This window comes from Fukomys damarensis, unplaced genomic scaffold, assembly GCF_012274545.1.
Source record: "Fukomys damarensis isolate Sample0158 unplaced genomic scaffold, DMR_v1.0_HiC HiC_scaffold_8, whole genome shotgun sequence".
NCBI lineage: Eukaryota > Metazoa > Chordata > Mammalia > Rodentia > Bathyergidae > Fukomys > Fukomys damarensis.
The window spans coordinates 7,512,682-7,532,095 of NW_022900920.1; positions in this window are offsets into that span (position 1 = coordinate 7,512,682).

The window sequence follows — 19,414 nt, forward strand, 5'->3', positions numbered from 1 at the left end:
AGCCTTAGTGTTTCTCCCTGGTGGCATATCCCCATCACCTCTGTGGGTGGCCCCACAGGATGGGTGAACTTCTCAGAGAGGCCTCATCTCTGGTTTCATGAGGCTGGTGGGGGTTCCAGGCTTTCCCAAAGTTCAGGCTTGACCCAGACTCAGCATTCCCACCATGGCCTTCCATTGGGGATCAGAGGCCAAAGGTGTGAACACAGACCTGCTCCTTAGGGGCCATGGAGCAACAGTGAACTAGAGTGTTTCTGTGATCTTTTCTGGCACAGGCAAGGAATGCAGATTTACCTTTCAGAACCCACAGTTGCCTCCTTAGGGCCTCTCCTGGCCTCCATTCAGATGTGACCCCCGTCATTGTGCACATCAGCTCGGCCTGCCTGCTTGTGTTCCACCTCAGTCAGACAGGCTTGGAATTGGATCATGTCATCATCTCCACTTGAGGCACCTCTGGACAGATTGGCTGCCTCCATAGGCTGTGGTGGATGAATAACTATCCGATCCTTTTGGAGCTTTCCATGAGATCAGCCATCATATTGTACAGAAAGCTCTGGGCATTGTGTCTGGGACACATTTTATGCTCAGAACACATTGCTGTTCTTTGAAGCAGTTGCCACATCAGAACCTGCCAGCATCAGAGGATTTTAAAAGCATCCTCTTGTCCACAAACTCAATTCTTCCTTCCTCCCTCTGCCTCTCTGGTGTGTTTCCAGCCCTTGGGCCGTGTCATGTCCTGGAGTAACAGGAATGCCATACTGCCTGTGGAAGGAATTTGTCTGATATCTTCCACCTGAATGTAGGAAGAGACTATTTGGATACACTGTGAGCTTCACCTGTTGACAAAAATGTGAAGATACTCTTTTTCTTAAAGTAATTGAAATCACCGCCTGTGCTTTGGCTTATTTCAGAAAGCAGGCAGGACTGCTGTTTGATGAGACAATAAACTGTTCTTTGAGACAGCTTGTATGGTTTCCTCCCGTCTTTTCTCCAAATGCACTGCTCCTGCATCTCATCATGGTCGGGGTGTACACTGAAGCATCAGGCTGGTAAGCAGGGGCCGCTGCCTTTGCTCTCCATCCGTGTAAACGCCGGTGCTAAGTCTGTCTTGGCCACACCTAGGGAAGAAGAAGTGGTAGGGAACCTGCTGCAGCACGCAGGGGGAAGTGAAACACAACTAGCCTCAGTTACACACTGTTAGCCTCTCCTGGGGCCCTTTAGTGAAGCACACAAGCACTCCAAACAGTTTCTACTTGTGTGTCAATGAAATGTGCTAAATTGATGGAGTCTTAACAAAAGCCCTAAGAAACAGGAAACAATATGTGCAAATTGCTATTCACTCTCTGACCTCAATAAATATCTGCTATTATGGCCCAACAGACTACAATCCTTTGTAAAAGGGAAGGCGCCGTAAGGTACTCCTGTTATTTTCATTTATTTTTAGACATAATTTGCAATTAACTAAATACACTTCTGAAACACTTCTTGTACAAAACTTTACAAAGGAGCCAGAGAGATATATTTAGGCACAGCCCCCTTTTCCCCTAGGCCTCCTATGCAGCCTGGTAGCATGGAGGTGATTAGCAGCCACCTGTTCCCATGGGGCTCACATATCCAATACCTCTAAGTCAGAGTGGACATGGTTTCTCTGAAGCAATCCTATTCAACACTGAATTGGGAAATAATCTCTCTTCGTTATGTTTGAACAAATGCGATGTCTCCATGCAAGCTCTGCTACCATTCTCAGAAGGACTCAGCAATGTGTGTGGGTGACAGCTTTCAAGTGGACACTGAGCTTAGTTGACCTTTGCTACTCGGCTAGGTTCTATCCCTAAAAACCTCCTTCCTGTTCTCTCATACATCGCTGGGGCCGGACGTTAGGCAACGCAGTGTGAACTGTTGTGACAAGTTGAGTCAAGCTCAGTAGACATTTATTTTATGTTTACATGACAATGCAACATAGGCAGCTCTTTACCTGGAACCTGGGACTCAGATTTCACAGCTGCATGCTGCCCGGTGGGCTTTGGTGACATCCAAATCTGATGACAAATGAGGGAAGGAACGGGAGTAAGAGTGGTTATTTCTTAACCACCTCGTTGTGAGCAACACACAATATTTTCACTCATGTCCCTCCAGCTAGATCAGTCACGTAACCTCAGTCCATGCCATTATCTCTGAGAGCTTTTCCTGGACAGGCAGAGGTTTCCTAATGATAATCGGCCTGATCTAGTGAGGGAAGCATCTATTTGGGGACATCATGAGATACTTCCACCACAGACAGAGAACATTCTTCCCATTGCACAGCTGGGGAAACTGAGGTTCAGGACAAGTGAGCACATGCACTACAAAGTGGTGCATTTGAACCAGGCAGTCTAACTTGGGGAAACTGAGGTTCAGGACAAGTGAGCACATGCACTACAAAGTGGTGCATTTGAACCAGGCAGTCTAACTTGAGGTCCACAATCCTGTTAGGTCCAAGGCAGAGTCAGAACTGCAGGCACTTCAAACAAGGGAAAAACAGAGACAGTTATAAAACAACTCTGTTAAATTCTTTAAGAGACAAAAGAAAGCCAGTTCTATTCTCTGTCTACTAAAAACTTTCTCAGGACCCTCAGAGAGCCAAATATTTAGGGTTGGAAACATGGAATGCTTGAGTAGATGCACCAGCACCCACTCTTCTCTTCCCTGGAAGACCGAGTGCTCCTACTACATGCCTCATGTTGACTACCACCAGGGGAGAGCTTCTCTCACAACTGCTCAGGAGGATGGTGCAGAAGACTGTCCACAGAAGTACTGCTTCCCACACCGACAGTGGAAACAGCAAAATTATCCTTCTGTGGGCCATGGAGGCAAACCAGCAAACTATAGTTAAGCCAGACAATTGATGCTAAGAAAAATAACCTGGAGTGATGTGAACCCACATAAAACACAAAATTGAACAAAGTATGACAGCTTCATCGAGCTGAAGAATGGAGTGAGATATTTGGTTCCAAGCCTACCCAGAAGCAGCTTGGAAGCCAGCATTCCATACCAACAAGCAAAACACTGAGATGGAAGTCAGCAAGTCTTCTTATTGGACTCATAAGAGAGAGGTACTCAAGGCAAACCATTGCCTGCAAAACAACACAGACAGGCAAGTACACAGCTGATACCTGAGCAGAAATCATTGAGCTGGGATGGGAAAAGCTGAACCGCAGTAGCGAATTCCTAGAAGCTTAGTGTGGACCAGTCTGAGAGTAAAAGGCTGATGGTGAGCAGAGGCTGCCCTCTGAATGGTGATCTGGGAGGCCTGCTGCAGCTGAGACTTGAAGGACAAGTTGAACCCAGCCCGGAACTTGAGTGGGGTGAGCAGGTTTCCATGAGTAGCTGGAGAAAGCTGAGAGGAGCTGAGGTGTGCACCCAGGGAAGGACAGTGAGCTGTGAGAGTGTAAGGGTTGGCAGAGCCCTGTGGACCATGGAAAGGAATGCAACTCTTAAGATACTAAACAACTTACTGGTCTGATTCACAGTTTAAGAAAACTATGGGAGCCACAATGCAGAGAAGAGAAGAGAATGAAAGAGTCTAGGGTCCAGGAGGAGCCATGAAAATCCTTCTCAGTGACTCAGAGGGGAGGGACTCAGCACAAGTGCCTTTAGAGTTAGAATGCACAGGCCCTGTGGGTGGATTTGATGAGGAAGATGAAGCAGGACAAAGTATGCTTGGGGATGCTCCCAAATGGTAAGCATTGTGAGGAAGACAGAATCACATTCCCTAAAAGTACTGACTGTGGAAGTCATCCTCCAAGGAGCTCCTCCTCCCCCAAATGTGTGGCATGAAAAAGCATATGAGGAATAACATAATCTGGCTAACATTTGTTCCTTCTGTGAAAAATAACATCTCCTGCATAGATGAGGTCAGAAGTAAACAATTTCTATTCCTTAGATTTCAGGAAGTTTCACCTACAAGATCATCTGTAGAGATCATATTATAGGAGAAGAAACTGGTGACAAGATGCTCCAGGGCTTCTATAGTTAATACTTTCAGATCATAGTATGTCAGAGTTGGAAGCCTCCTTGTAGGTCCCAAGGCTCCCCAGCAATGCCTAGCTGCTCATTCAAACCCTCTGCCTGGGGCAATCTGGAGTGTTTTTTCTGCCACATCTGTTTCATTGCTGTGCTTCCTCCAAGAAAACTTCCCTAAGAAGAACGACTACATCTTCTTGTAGCCCAGCCAACTGCCAGCTCTAGTCTGTGTCAACAACTACTGAGGAAGCAGAAGCATTTGATTTGATAAATGATTAATATCCAAAATATGTAAGGAGTTCACACACCTCGATAGGAGAACAAACAAACAAATGAACAAAGAAGCTGAATAGATGGTTTTTCAAGAAAGACATACAAATGGTCAACAAATGCATGAAAAAATACTCAATTTCACTAATCATCAGGTAAATTCAAACTCAAGCCACAAATATCTCAATGATGAGATGTTGCTGTATACCACTCAGATGGTGCCTATAAAAAATGATAAGTGCTGTTGATGATGTAAAGGAAGAGGGAACTCTTGCACACTGTTGGTAAGAATGTAAATTGTTAGAACTAATGAAGTAGAATATATTGCCTTGTAGGGTAATAGTATAGAAATGCTACAAAAAATTAACAATAGAGTTACTATATGATTCAACATTCTCTTTTCTGGGTATGTACTTAAAGGAAATGAAATTAATACCTCAAATAAATTATCTGCACTCCCATGTTCATGATATCCAAGATATGAAACTAATCAAAGTATCCATCGGCAGGTGAATGGATAAAGAAAATGTGGTTTTACACACACATGCACATGTATTCCCACAGAATATTACTCAACTTTAAAAAGAAAGAAAATCCTGCCCTTTATAACAACATGGGTGAACCTATAGGACGTTATGTTAGGTGAAATAAAGCAGACACAGAAAGACAAATACACACACTGCGTGCTCTCACTTACATGTGGAATCTAAAAAAAAAAGTTGAAATCATGGAACTACAGCATGAATAGCAGATCCTGTGGAGGGAGTAGGGACACATTGGTCAAGGGGCACAATAATATGAATAATTTCTAATGATCTAATATACAGTATAATGACTATGTAATTATGATCAATAATGTACTCTATTCATGAAATTTGGAGAGTATATCTTTATGTTCTCAGGGCATACATATACGAAGGATATATATGTAAGACGATGAATGTTAACTGGGTTGTGATAGTCATTTCATAATGTATACATGAAGCAAATCATCATGATGCATATTTACATATATAGATACATTTTATTTGTCAATCATTTTTCAATAAATCTGGAAATAAATTAAATTAGAAAAATAGAACAAAAATTCTTAAATAGTTCTATTTCTGCAGTGTACTCAAACTCTCTTCTATTTATTGTAGGTTAAATTAATTAATTCTTCTGTAAAAATAATGGAGAATGCCTCCATTATGTTGTATTATGTATTATTATATTATAATACAATGCACATGCTTTCTGTCAAGTGAACTTTATATAAAATACAACAGTATAAATTTTGAATTAAATGTATGACATAATGAGTAATATATTAAATTGAAGGACAGATACATACATATACCTTACAGATGACATGAAACAGCTTTAAACACTTACAATGGTTGCATAATTAGTGACCAGCATAGAAATGGTTTAATATTTTTTGCTTAGTTACTAATGCAAACAGCCATCAGATTATTGTAGTAAAATCTGTGATAGATAAAATGAATTCACATTGAAGGGCATTAAAATGTATTTACAGATGAAGCTAAGGATGCTGTTTAGTTGAAGGGATAGTCTAAAGAATCATATGATGACCTCATTAATCCACTAGACACACAGCTCTGTACAACTTATTAGTGTCCATCACTGAGAGAGGGAGGGGCCTGTGGAAGTAAGGAGCAAATGCTGATGGGAAGGATCAGACATCTGGTTGGTGCAGAAGAAATGGGGAGTGGGGTGGGTGGGAGGAAAAGATGGGAGGGAGACAGAGGCCTATTACAATCATTCAAAACTGTACATAAGAACTCTGAAATTGGGGTTATTACCCACTGACAGAAACCTGAGGACACAGCCATTGTGTCATGGATACAATAACATTTTCATGACATTTTTTATTTGTAGCCATCAAGAAAAGGTAACATGTTCAATGTTCAGGAGAATTCACTCTATAACCATAGAAATGTAAGATCCTTCTTAGAAAGACAGGGCCTTCCAATCACTTGGCCGAGACAGTGGTACACCTGGTTAATAGTACTCCAAGCTCAGCACAGAAAAGAGCTGTGTACCTGGATGGAGGCTATTTTGAGATGGAAGCAGAGAGGAATCTCTGTCTACACTTTCAGCTTTCATCTGGAAGGAAGACATGTGTTCTTACATAAAGAACTGCGTGATTCTGAAGTGTTGGCCTAGATTTTTTTTGTTTGATTAATAGTATGTATTTTTTCTTTGAGTTAATCAACTTGAGAGCTGGCTTGGACTTAGATATCCCTTTGTCAGTCTTCCTCTATTTGTATTAGCAGAAGCAGAGTTAGAAGAATGAATATAAACTACACAGCTGGCTTAGTTTAGTGGTTTAAAATCAAATCTCCCAATTTTCAGCCAGAGGAGCAGGGAATGGAGCAGCAAGTATGTGTCAAATGAGGGTTTTACAGCATGGTGGAGGGAAGAGCACTTCATATTTGCTTCCCCAAAATGAACCATAAACTGGACACACAACCAAATCAACATTCCAGATCCCTGGGAGCCAACCAAGGCCTTCCAATAAGTGAGAATTCTCTTACTCATGGAAAAATGCTAGATTCAGGGGAAAAGGAATGGGGTCCATGGTGCTCTTGAGCAAAGTTGTTCCTGCTCTCTCACTGCCCTGCTCATCATGGCTCTGTCTGTGCAGTAGTACTGACAGTCTAGATCAGGCTACAAATTACCAACTGCTTCACTGTCAGAGGATGTGGAACAATTGGAGCAGAAGGCAAAAAATCTCTGCCTATCAAATTGTTCAAATCAGTAGCAATCTCAGTTGCAAGTGGACAAGTATGACCAACTATGCTATTAGCTTCCTGAAATGGCTTTTCGGGTTAGAACAAGGAATAGCTTGGCTGGAAATTTAATCGGGAGATACAGAAAAGAGCCAGTCACCTTTTCCCCATACCCCCGGCCTTCTAGGAGCCTGCCATAGGCACAGTGATATAAAAGTGCTCAGTAAAGAGTAAGGGTGGGGCAGGTCTGACCCCCACATACTCTCCTGAGCCCAAAGGCATATCTTTCAGCAATGGGTAGAAGCAGCAAGGTATTTGACCACACATTCTGACCAATCATTAATTGCAGAAGCATGGGTTAGCCCTGGGAAGCTTATCTGATACTAACAATAACACTACTGTTAGCTGATGATAACACACAATAGCCCAAAAGGATGAACAGTACCTCCCTGGCTATACACTGCAGAAGAAACATCCATATCAGACTCAGTACAGGTGAGATACAGTGCAGTGGTGACAGCCACCTTCCTAGAAGGAAATTCAATGCAGAGCATGACCGAATACTGCCAACTAGATCTCATATTACTCTGATACTAACACCTGAAAAAGACTACAGGAAAAATTTATTTCTCACAGATGCAAAAATCTTTCACTAAATGTTAGCAAACTGAATAAATAGCACACAGAATGGATCATGACCAAATGGACTTTATTTGAAAGAATACAAGGTTGGTTTAATACCTACAGTTTAATGAAGTAAATTATATTAATGAATAAGGACAAAATTTGTGTGACTAACTCAGTAGATGCAGAAATATCATCTGACAAACTCATCATCCACTCAGATGTGAAAACCTTGATAAACTAGGAATAGCAAGGAATTTACTCAGCTGGGTGAAGGGAATTTACCAAACTCCTCAGCTAATGTCATAATAAATGGCGAAAGACTGATGCCTTCTCTAGATCAGGATCAAGAGGAGGTCACCTACTCCTGCCACCTCTACAACAAGTACTGGGGCTTCCCCCAGCATAATCACAGAGGCAACAACAGAATTAAAGGCATCAAGATTGAGAAAGAAGTAAAACTACCTTTACTGAATAACATGCTCCTGCATAAAGAAAATATTATTTGGAAAAAATGCCAAAAATAATAATGTTAACAAGTTAAATAGTACAAGATACACATAAAATAAATGATATTTATGTATGAGCAAGGACCAACCTGAAAATAAAATTAGGGAAATGATTCTAGTCTCAACAGTATTGAAGATATGACACATTAGGATTAAATTTTCAAAAGGAAATATCGGACTTGTCCACTGAAAGCAATAACATATTTATAAGAGAAATTGAAGAACTAAATAAATGAAGATGTTCCAAAAGGAACTGAACAAATGTTTACAGAGTCTTCTACCCCACAAAATCAGAATACACATTCTTTTCAGTCACACATGGATTGTTCTCCAAAATAGAACACATACTCACTCATACAACATGCTTAAGTAAGTGCAAAGGAACTGAAGTTTCTGCCTGTATATTATCAGACCATACTGTGATGAAATTGGAGGTCAATAGCAAAAGAAACTGCAAGAATTTCATAAACACATGGAAATTGAACAACATACTTCGGAATAACCAAAGGATCACAGAGGAGACTAAAGAAGAAATTAGACAGTTTCTACAATTAAATGATACTAACAACACAATATATTGGAATCCATGGTACAAAATGAAAGCAGTCTTATGAGGAAAATTCATAGTAGTGAATACTCTTATTAGGAAAACAGAGCAAGCTCAATTATACAACCTGATGTTGAACGTCAATTTCTAGAAAAAGAAGAGCAGGACAAACCCAAACCTCATACAAGGGAGGAAATTATAAAGATCAGAGAAGAAATCAATACAGTGGAGACTAAGAGAATGATACAAAAATCAATGAAGCCAAGAGTTGAAAGAATAAACAAAATTGACAAACCTGTAGCCAACCTTATCAAAAAAGGAAAGAAATGACACAAATCTATGCAATTAGGAATGAAAAGGGTGAAATTACAATGGAACCAGCAGAAATTCAGAGGATGATCAAGGTCATTCAAGAACCTACACACCAATAAGATGGAAAATACAGAAGAAATGGACGGATTCCTAGATATGTATGAATTACCAAAGTTGAACGAAGATGACCTAAAAATTCTAAATGACCCAATATCAATGAAATTGAAAAACATAATTAAAAACTTACCAACTAAGAAAATTCCAGGTCCCAATGGCTTCACTGCTGAATTCTACAAGACATTTAGAGAGGAACTACTGCCAGTCCTGTTTAAACTCTTCAGTGAAATTAAAAGGGAAGCAATACTCTGAATTCATTCCTGGAAGTAAGCATCACCTTTATCCCCAAAGCAGAGAAAGATCCAACCAAAAAAGGGAACCATAGGCCAATCTCAATAATGAACATAGATGCAAAAATCTTCAATAAGATACTCACAAATAGAATGCAGGAGATCATCAAGAAGATCATGCACCCTGACCAAGTAGGATTCATCCCAGGGATGCAGGGATGGTTCATCACACACAAATCAATAAATATAACACACTATATTAATAGAGCCAAGGACAAAAACCATATCATCATCTCAAAAGATGCAGAGAAGAAAGCATTTGGCAAAACCAACACACATTTATGATAAAAACCCTCCAAAAATTGGAATAGAGTATCTTTACCACAATCTAATAAAAGCCATCTATGAAAAACCAACATTCAATATCATACTAAATGGTCAAAAACTGAAATCCTTCATACTGAAATCAGGGACAAGTGATAACTACTATTACTACTCCTGTTCAATATAGTTTGGAAGCATTAGCCATAATAATTGGAAAAAAGAAGAAATAAAATGAATAAAGATAGGAAATGAAGAAGTCAAATTGTCATTATTTGCAGATGACACTATACTCTATATAGAAGACCCCAAGAACACCACCAAAAGTCTTCTGGACTTAATAACCAATTCAGCAAAGTAGCTGGATACAAGGTCAACACACACAAATCAATAGCTTTCCTATACATGAAAAAGAGATGCACCAAAAGAGAAATGAGATGAAAAATTCATCATTTCACAGTAAACATCCAAAACATTGAAATACCCAGGAGTCCATCTAATGAATGAAATCAAAGAACTCTCCTCTAAAAATTACAACACTCTGAAAAAAGAGATTGAAGAGGATTTCAGCAAATGGAAAGACAACCCTTTCTCCTGGGCAGGAAGCTACAACATAGTGAAAATGGCCATACTTCCAAACTGCTATACAGATTCAATTCAATCCCAATTGAAATTACGACAGTATACTTCACAGACCTTGAGAAAAAAATCCAAAAAATTCATTTGGAACCAGAAGAGACCTAGAATAGCAAAAGCAACTCTAGGCAATAAAGATAAGGGAGAGGGTATCACAGTCCCTGACTTGAACATACACAAAACTACTGTGATAAAAGCAGCATGGTACTGGGAAAGAAACAGACCTGAGGACAGTGGAACAGATTAGAAGATGCAGAAACAGCTCCAGACACATTCAGCCACTTCATCTTCGACTAAGGAGCTAAACACTCTCACTGGAGGAAAGATAGCCTCTTTAATAAATTGTGATGGAAAAACTGGGTTTCAAATTGCCAAAGATTAAACCTAGACCTGTATTTCTCACCATGAATTGAACTAAAATCAAAATGGATTAAATATTTAAATATTAAAACAGAAACAATAAACTGGCTGAAAGAGAGGTTAGGTAGAACTCTTGAAGACATTGGTGTAGGAAAAAATTTCATGAACAAAACCTCAGTTGCCCATAAACTAGCATAAAGAATGAACCAATAAGTGGGTTCTCTTCTTATTAAAAAGCTTCTACACAGCAAGATAAACAACCAATAGTGAGAAGTGACAACCCACAATGTGGGAAAAACTTTTCACCTGCTCTTCCTCAAAGTTCTACTATCTAGAATCTATAAGGAAATTAGAAAAATCAGACTTCCAAAATTTAAAGACCCAATTTAAAAATGGGCATCTGAAATGAATAGACATTTCTCAAAGAAGTAGAAATAGCAAATAAACATGTGAAAAAATGTTCAACAGCACTTGTCATTTGAGAGATGCAAATGAAAGCAATACTGAGATTCTACCTCACCCTAGAAAGAATGGCTGTTATCATGAAATCAACCAATAACAAATGCTGGCCAGGCTGTGGGTAAAGAGGAATACTGCCCCACTGCTGGTGGGAGTATAGACTGGTGCTACCACTCTGGAAATCAGTCTGGAGATAGCTCAGAGAATTAGGATTGGAGGTTCCACTTGACCCAGCTATCCTCCTGCATATCTTCCCAAAGGAATTAAAGAATCATACCACAGTGGTATATGTACACCTATATTCATAGCAGCACAATTCATGATAACTAAAACTTGGAAGCAGCCCAATTGCCCATCAACAGGGGACTGGATAAAGAAAATTGTGTGTGTGTGTGTGTGTGTGTGTTTATAAAATGTAGTACTACTCAGCCATAAAGAATGAGAAACTAGAGACATTTATAGCTAAATGGATGCACATTGAGGTTGCACTCTTAAGTGAAATAAGTAGGACGCATATGTGTAAATATCAAACTGTTTAAATAAAAGTATAAGTAAGGACTAAAGGGTATAATAGATAATGTGAAATAGGAAGAAAAGGGGCAAAGGGGAAGGGGAAATGGGGAGGTACAGGAAGGGGATGAAATTAATATGAGAAAATTAAAAAATGGAAACAAAATCTTTGTAGATAGGAAGGGAGAGAGGAGTTGCCGGGAGTTCAGGGAAATGGGGAAAAAATAAGAACCAAGATGAATTATATAAAGGTGCAAATTTCTAAGGATGAGTGTCATTACATTGTATAACTTAAATGTACTAATAAATTAATTAATAAAAAAGATGTTCCATATTACTGGTGGGTAGACATAACTAGACAATTTTTCCCAAATTGCACTATAGAATCAATGCAGTCCTTGACAAACTTTTATAATTTAAACTCACAAGCTGATCATAAAATTTATAGGAACATACAAAGGAGACAACCAAAATTATTTTGGAAAAAAAGAAAGTTGTCAGACTTACTCACTACCTTACATCAAAATTATTGAAAAACTATAGTATGGTAATCAAAACTTAGTGTCCATGTAAATTTGGTATACAAATGAATGGAACAAATCAGAAAGATCAGAAATAAAACACTGCATATTGAATTAATAGATTTTCATTAAAAGTGCAATAGCACTTTTAGTGGGAATATTAGTGAGAATAGATAGTCTTTCACCAATCATGGTAGAGAAATTTCATAACAATATGCAAAATTAAAAAATATACAGTGATCCAAATGCACAGTGAATGATTAAATTTTAAAAAATCGTTTACTTTAGTAAAAGACACATTATTACCACTAATCCTCCTCAACATACTCCTCCATTCCTTGCACACACTTAGTGTGTGATAAAAAGTACAGTATGTGCTACTGCCCAGTGACATCCAACTAAAAAGGCAGGTTCATAAAAAATGACAGTGTGTCTTCATCCACTATATTAACTGGGTCTGGTACCATGCAACTTCTGGATCTTCCCCACAGTAAAAAAGACCCTGGAAGGTAAATGTTCTGAACTGATTCAGGTCATCGAGGCATTCCTGACAGTGTACCTAGACACACTCAGAAAAAAAGGACTTTCAAAACTGTTTCATAAAGTAGTAAGAACAATGAGACAAGTGTTTGAAGTAAAGCGCAGTATTTCGAGGTGGATTAATGGTGATACCTCTTTTACTGTTAATAAGTCTTAAACATGAACTGTATGTTTCCATCAGACCTCATTTCTTATTGCACACCACTCTAAAATGAACTTAAAATGGATCACAAACTTTATATAGAGGTAAAGGTAAAGAAATTATAGAATATGAGATAAATTCCTCACAATCCTGAGTTAAGCAGAGTTCTTAGATACAAAAATAAAGACATGATCCATAAAACAAAATGGATAATTATGGCTTTGTTAAATTAAAACTTCTGTGATCTAAGGCATCATCACAAAATGAAGATACATAATATAGACCAGGATTTTGTATTTTAAATCATATTTCTGATAAAGAATTTATATCTATAAATGATAAAGAACTCTTACAACTCAATGAAACAGTTCAATTTAAAAATGGGCAAAAAATAATAGGCATTTCATGAAAGAAAATATACAAATGGTGAAACAGTGCCCCCAAAATATGCTCCACATCAGGGAAAAGCTAATTAAATTAATGAGATACTACCACCCATACAGAAGCTTGGCTACAATGAAAAATTCAGACAATACAAAGTGTTGTCAAGAGTCTATAGACATTGCACTTACATAATGACTTCCAGTTTCATCCATGTTACTCTATGCAATGGGGTATCATTGTTTTTTATGGCTGAGTAAATTTCTATTGTGTATATTTACTACAATTTCTTTATCTCGACCCCTTTGATAGACACTTAGACTGATATCTTATCTTGGCACTTGTGAATAGGGCAAGCAAGAAACGTGGGTGTTCGGGTGTCTCTTTGATATGCTGATTTCATTTCTTTTGTGTATGTATTCATAGAATAGAGGATCAGGTGGTCATCCTACTTTTTTTATTTTTTAAGGGAAATCATGACATTTTAAAAATAATCATTTCTAAGTCATGTGTACAGATTGTTTTAGTCTACATATTTAAATCTTACAACAGATATTTTTTAGTGAACATTCGTATTGTTTTTTTTTTTAAGAGTAGGAAAATTTATTGAGGGAAAGAAAGCTTCTGTCTAAGAGAGACAGCAAGGGATCCAGAAAGTGGGTTGAGACCCACCCCACTTTTCTTTTTTTTAAAAAATTTAATTTATTGGTACATTCTAGGTAGACAGTACAGTTACATTCATTACTGGGATCTTGTACCTTTACATGCCAAGTCTTGGTTCTCATTTTTTCCCCTTGTCCCCACCCTCCTTTCACCCTCCCTCCCCTCTTCAAACACTTTAATTTCATTTTTACATTTTCTCATATTTTTTTTCATTTTCCCTTGTTCCCCCTTCCGTATCCTTCTCACTGTCCCTACACCTTTGGTCCTTTTTTTCCTATTTGCTAAATGTCCCATTAGGATCTTGAGTACTATTTTAGTTTTTCACACCAGAGATACTATTCAGTATTTGCATATGTGTGCCTCATTTATTTCACTAAGAAGTATATCCTCAAAATGTACCCATTTAACTATGAATGAATCTACTTTCTCATTCTTTATGTCTGAGTAGTGTTCCATTTTGTAGAAAAACCACATCTTTATCCAATTTCCAATTGATGTGCAGATGGGCTGTTTCCAAGTTTTAGCTATTACAAACTGTGCCACATGGGTGCACATATATCACTGTGGTATGATTATTTCACTTCTTTTGGAAAGATACCCAACAGAGGAATGGCTGGGTCAAAAGGAACCTCTAATCCTAGTTCTTTGAGGTATCTCTATATTGACTTCAATAGTGGTTGCACCAGTCTGCACTCCCACCAACAATGGAGAAGGGTTCCTTTCTCCCCACAACCCCGCCAACATTTGTTATTGTGTGATTTCTTGATAGCAGCCATTCTTTGTGGGGTGAGGTGGAATCTCAGTGTTGTTTTCATCTGCATCTCTCAAATGACCAGTGATGTGGAACATTTTTTCATATATTTACTTGTTGCCTTTATTTCTTTGTCTGAGAAATGTCTGTTCATTTCAGATGCCCAATTTAGAATTGGGTCTTTATATTTGGGGGGGCTGGTTGTTTTGAGTTCTTTATATATTTTAGATAATAGTCCTTTGTCTGAGGAGCAGCTGGTAAAAATTTTTTCCCACATTGTAGGTTGTCTCTTAGTTCTGTTGATGGTTTCCTTTGCAGTGCAGAAGCTTTTTAATAAGATGAGATCCCAGTTGTTGATTCTTTCTGCTAGTTCCTGTGCTACTGAGGATTTGTTCATAAAGTCTTTTCCTATGCCAATGTCTTCCAGAGCTCTGCCTAACTTATATTCCAGCAAGTTTAGTGTTTTTGTTTTTATGTTTAGATCTTTAATCTACTTGGATTTTAATTTAGTTCATGGTGAAAGATAAGGGTCTAGTTTTAATCTTTGGCAGGTTGAGATCCAGTTTTTACAACACCATTTATTAAAGAGGATATCTTTCCTCCACTGAGGATGGTCATCTCCTTTGTCAAAGATGAGGTAGCTGAGTACATCTGGGTTTGTTTTTGTGTCTTCCAGTCTGTTCCACTGATCCTCAGGTTTGCTTCTTTGCCAGTACCATGCTGTTTTTATCACAGTGGCTTTGTAGCACAGTTTCAAATTGGGAATTGTTATACCTGCTGCCATGTGTCTGCTGCCTAGTATGGCTTTTGCTATTCTGGGTCTCTTATGGTTCCAAATGAATTTTTGGATTCTTCTTTCTAGTTCTGTGAAGTTGGGATTTCAATTGGTGTTGCATTGAATCTGTATAGCAGTTTTGGTAGTATGGCCATTTTCACTATGTTGATTCTTCCTACCCAGGAGCAGGGGACATCTTTCCATTTTCTTAAATCCTCCTCGATCTCTTTTTGCAGAATGCTGTAGTTTTCAGTGTAGAGGTCTTTTGCTTCTTTTGTTAGGTTGATTCCCAGATACTTCATTTTTTTGGATGCTATTGTGAAAGGAATTGTTTCCCTAATTTCTTTCTCAGTGAGTCCGGTATTTGTGTACAAGAAGGCTATTGATTTTTGGGTGTTGACCTTGTATCCAGCTACTCTGCCAAAAGTATCAATTAAGTCGAGAAGTCTTTTGGTGGAGTTTTTTGGGTGTGCAATGTAGAGTATCATATCATCAGCAAATAATGACAGTTTAACTTCTTTCTTTCCTATCTTTGTTGCTTTAATTTCTTTCTCTTGTCTAATTGCTATGGCTAATGTTTCCAGAAATATATCGAAGAGGAGTGGTGATAGTGGGCATCCTTGTCTTGTTCCTGATTTTAACATGAAGGTTTTCAGTTTTTGGCCATTTAATATGATGTTGGCTGTTGGTTTTTCATAGATAGCCTTTATTAAGTTGAGACATAGACCATGTATTCCAATTTTTTGCAGAGTTTTTATTATGAATGGGTGTTAAATTTTGTAAAATGATTTTTCTGCATCTATTGAGAGGATCATGTGGTTCTTGTCCTTGACTTTGTTAATATAGTGTATTAGATTAATTGATTTACGTATGTTGAACCATCCTTGCATCCCTGGAATAAATCTGACTTGGTCGGGATGTATGATCTTCTTGTTGATCCTCTGTATTCTGTTTGTTAGTATCTTATTAAGGATTTTTGCATCTATATTCATTAAGGAGATTGGCCTGTAGTTCTCTTTTTTTGTTACATCTTTCCCAGGTTTTGGAATCAAAATGATATTTGCTTGCAGGAATGAATTTGGAAGTATTGCTTCTCTTTCAATTTCATTGAAAAGCCTGAAGAGTAATGGCAATAGATCTTCTCTAAATGTCTTGTAAAATTCAGCAGTGAATAAATCAGGACCTGGGCTTTTCTTTGTTAGTAAGTTTTTAATTACATTTTCAATTTCACTGATTGTGATTGGGGTGTTTAAAATGTTTTTATCTTCTTCGTTCAACTTTGGTAATTCATAGGTATCTAGAAATCTGTCCATTTCTTCTGTGTTTTGCATTTTATTCGAGTACAGGTTCTCATAGTATGTATTGATGATCCTCTGGATTTCTTTTGGATCTGTTGTGACTTCGCCTTTTTCATTCCTGATTGCATGGATCTGAGCCTTTTCTTTCCTTTTTTTGATAAGGTTTGCTAAGGGTTTATCAATTTTATTTAGTCTTTAAAAAAACCAACTCTTTGATTCATTTATTTTTTGTATCATTTTCTTAGTTTCCATTGCATTGATTTCTGCTCTAATCTTTATAATTCCCTCTCTTATTCATGCTTTGGGTTTTTCTTGCTCTTGTCTAGGAGTCTAAGTGTCACCGTTAGGTTGTTTATTTGAGCTTGCTCTGTTTTCCTAATGTGGGCATTCAGTGCCATGAATTTTCTACATAGAACTGCTTTCATTGTGTCCCATAGATTCCTGTATGTTTTACTGGTGTTTTTGTTTTTTTTAAAAACTGTCCGATTTCTTCTTTGATTTTCTCTGTGATCCATTGATTGTTCAGGAGAGTGTTGTTCAATTTCCATGTGTTTGTGAAGTTCCCACGGTTTCTTATGCTATTGATGTCCAGCTTTATTGCACTGTGATCTGATAATGTACTGGGAATAACTTCAATTCTTTTGCATTTATTCAAACCTGTTTTGTGAGCTAGTATGTGATCTATCTTGGAGAATGACCCATGTGCAGCTGAAAAGAATATACTCTGATTTTGTGGGGTGAAATACTCGATAGATGTCTAATAAGTCCATGCATTCAAAAGCTTGGTTCAGTTCTAGTATTTCATTGTTGACTTTTTGCCTAGATGATCTGTCTATTTTTGATAGTGGGATATTCAGATCCCCCAGTACAATTGTATTAGTGGTTATTTGATTTTTCATGTTACTTAATATTTGTTTTATATAGTTGGGGGCATTTATATTTGGTGTATATATGTTTATGATTGTCATTTCTTCCTCTTGAATTGTTCCCTTTACAAGGATGTAGTGGCCTTCTTTGTCTCTTTTAATCAGTTTTGGTTTGAAATTTGCTTTGTCTGCAAATAAGATTGCTACCCCTGCTTTTTTCTGTGCTCCTGTCGCATGGAGAATTGTTTTCCATCCTTTCACTTTCAGTCTATGGGCTTCTTTTTGCACTAGGTGTGTTTATTGTATACAAAATATTGTTGGATTTTGCTTCTTAATCCATTCTGCCAATCTGTTTCTCTTGATTGGTGAATTGAGGCCATTGACATTGATAGTTATAACTGACATGTATTGTCTTATTATTGTCATGTTATTGTCCTTTTGTTGACTCTTTATGTTTTGTCCTCTTTTTTTAGTTTCTAGCCTAGGCTATTTGATTTGCTCTGTAGGACCTCCTGGTGTTGTGATCTTCATTGTCTTTTTCTAGGATATTGTTTAAAATTCTTAGTAGTGCTGGTTTAGTATTCATGATGTTTCTCAAGTGTTCTTTGTCATGGAAGTATCTTATTTCTCCATCCATTTTGAAAGAGAGTCTTACAGGATATATCAGTCTTGGTTGTAGGTTGTGTTCTTTTAGGACTTGAAATACCTCACTCCCAGCTCTCCTTGACCTGAGGGTTTGTGTTGAAAAGTCTGCTGTGATTCTGATGGGCTTTCCTTTGCATGTGATTTGTTTCTTTTCTCTTACTACTTATAGTATTTTGTTCTTCTGTTGGGTTTTGGGGATCTTGATTATTATATGTCTAGGTGTAGATTTTTTTTTATCATGGCTAGTTGGTGTCCTATATACCTCGCTTATCTGTATGCCTAATTCTTCCCCTCTGTTTGGGAAGTTTTCTGTCATTAATTCTTTGAACAGATTTTTTTAAGTCATTTGCATTTTCTCCTGGTACTTCATGGATTCCTATCAGTCTTATGTTATTCTTCTTTGCATTATCTAGGAGTTGTTGGATCGATTTCTCATGATCTCTTACTGTTTCTAAGAGACCTCTCTTTTCATGGTCACTGTCTGCTACCCTATCTTCTATATCTGAGATCCTATCCTCGCAATCTTTTATTCTATTATGTATGCTTTCAATAGAGTTTTTAATCTCCTGGATATCTGTTTGAATCTGTTTAATGGATTCCATTTATTTCCTATGTTGGGTGTTCATGTTTCCAGTTCTTTCTTATTCTGGGCCTTCATGGTTTCTATTATGTTCCCAAGCTAATCTATTTTTTTTTTATCAGTTTCTGTTCTGGATTTTCAAATCATGTCTTTCATTTTGCTCACCATCTCTATGGTTAACTGGGAAATGATTTCTGTTTTGAATTTTTCTAGAGCTTGATTGATCACTTTTTTTACTTCATGTGCTGTGAGTTCTGAGTGTCCTGAAGGTTCACTATCTGATTTTTCATCCTCCTTTGCCCTACTGTTTGCCATTGGTGGACTGGAAGTCTGTCTTTGTGGCTTGCTTAAGCATTTTCTCATCTTTATTTTTGCTGTTAGGCTGCCCTTGATTCAATCTCTGGGTCATTAAATCTTCCTGATATTGTTGCATCCCAGCCTTTGATTCTCTAATGACTTATAGACATTCTTATTTTCATAATTGAGCAAACAACTCATCAAATCAATCCCTATCCTTTATCCCTATTGATACAATCAGAAACATAATAGGATCAATCACCACCCTTTATAGCCCACCACACCTCTGCAGAGTGCATCCTAGGACTGGCTCAGTCAGGGGATCT